Below are 2,082 nucleotides of genomic sequence, written 5' to 3'. Positions count from 1 at the left end.
GTCCATGAAACGTGCCAGAATCGGCCAAAACTGCGAGGGTTTATGACCGACACGTAAACACAACCCAGGGTTTGTTAATCGTGGAAATCACTCTGGGATCCCAAAATAGTGAATAATAGTCCCTGAAACGGGCCAGAATCGGCCAAAATTGCGATTGTGGATGACTGAAACGTAACCGCACCCAACGTTCGTTAATCGTGGAAATCACTCCGGGACCCCAAAACAATGAGTAATAGTCCCTGAAACGGGCCAGAATCGGCCAAAATTGCGATAGTTGATGACCGACACATCAGCGCCCCTTGGGGTTTAACAACTATGGAAATCGCTCTGGGACCGCAAAGCAGTGAGTAATAGTCCATGAAACGGGCCAAAATCGGCCAAAACTGCGAGTGTTTATGACCGACACGTAAACACATCCCAGGGCTCGTTAACCATGGAAATCACTCTGGGACCCCAAAACAGAGAGTAATAGTCCATGAAACGGGCCAGAATCGGCCAAAATTGCGAGTGTTGATGATCGACACGTAAATGCAACCCAGGGTTTGTTAATCGTGGAAATCACTCTGGGACCCAAAACAGTGAGTAATAGTCCCTGAATGGGCCAGAATCGGCTAAAATTGCGAGTGTTGATGACCGACACATCAGCGCACCTTGGTGTTTAACAACTATGGAAATCGCTTCGGGACCGCAAAATGGTGAGTAATAGTCCATGAAACGAGCCAGAGTCGGCCAAAATTGTGAGGGTTTATGACGGACACGTAAACACAACCAAGGGTTCGTTAATCATGGAAATCACTCTGGGACCCCAAAACAATGAGTAATACTCCATTAAACGGGCCAGAATCGGCCAAAACTATGAGTGTTGATGACCGACACGTAAACGTACCCCAGGGTTCATTAATCGTCGAAATCACTCCGGGACTGCAAGACGTTGAGTAATAGCCCGCGAAACGGGCCAGAATCGGCCAAAACTACGAGTGTTTATGAACGACACGTAAAGACAACCCAGGGTCTGTTAATCATGGAAATCACACAAGGACCCCAAAACAATGAGTAATAGTCCATGAAACGGGCCAGAATCGGCCAAAATTGCGAGTGTGGATGACCGACACGTAAACGCACCCCAACGTTCGTTAATCGTGGAAATCACTCCGGGACCCCAAAACAGTGAGTAATAGTCTCTGAAATGGGCCAGAAGCGGCCAAAATTGCGAGTGTTGACGACCGACACATCAGCGCACCTTCGGGTTTAACAACTATGGAAATCGCTTCGGGACCGCAAAACGGTGAGTAATAGACCATGAAACATGCCAGAATCGGCCAAAACTGCGAGGGTTTATGACCGACACGTAAACACAACCCAGGGTTTGTTAATCGTGGAAATCACTCTGGGACCCCAAAATAGTGAACAATAGTCCCTGAAACGGGCCAGAATCGGCCAAAATTGCGATTGTGGATAACCGACACGTAAACGCACCCAACGTTCGTTAATCGTGGAAATCACTCCAGGATCCCAAAACAATGAGTAATAGTCCCTGAAACGGGCCAGAATCGGCCAAAATTGCGATTGTTGATGACCGACACATCAGCGCCCCTTGGGGTTTAACAACTATGGAAATCGCTCTGGGACCGCAAAGCAGTGAGTAATAGTCCATGAAACGGGCCAGAATCGGCCAAACCTGCGAGTGTTTATGACCGACACGTAAACACATCCCAGGGTTCGTTAACCATGGAAATCACTCTGGGACCCCAAAACAGTGAGTAATAGTCCATGAAACTGGCCAGAATCGGCCAAAATTGCGAGTGTTGATTATCGACACGTAAACGCACCCCAGGGTTTGTTAATCGTGGAAATCACTCCGGGACCCCAAAACAGTGAGTAATAGTCCCTGAAACGGGCCAGAATCGGCCAAAACTATGAGTGTTGATGACCGACACGTAAACGTACCCCAGGGTTCATTAATCGTCGAAATCACTCCGGGACTGCAAGACGTTGAGTAATAGCCCGCGAAACGGGCCAGAATCGGCCAAAACTACGAGTGTTTATGAACGACACGTAAAGACAACCCAGGGTCTGTTAATC

The sequence above is a fragment of the Triticum dicoccoides genome, chromosome 7B (genome assembly GCF_002162155.2).
Source record: "Triticum dicoccoides isolate Atlit2015 ecotype Zavitan chromosome 7B, WEW_v2.0, whole genome shotgun sequence".
Taxonomy (NCBI): domain Eukaryota; kingdom Viridiplantae; phylum Streptophyta; class Magnoliopsida; order Poales; family Poaceae; genus Triticum; species Triticum dicoccoides.
The sequence above is the reverse complement of the archived record's forward strand: the minus strand, read 5'-3'. Positions refer to the sequence as shown.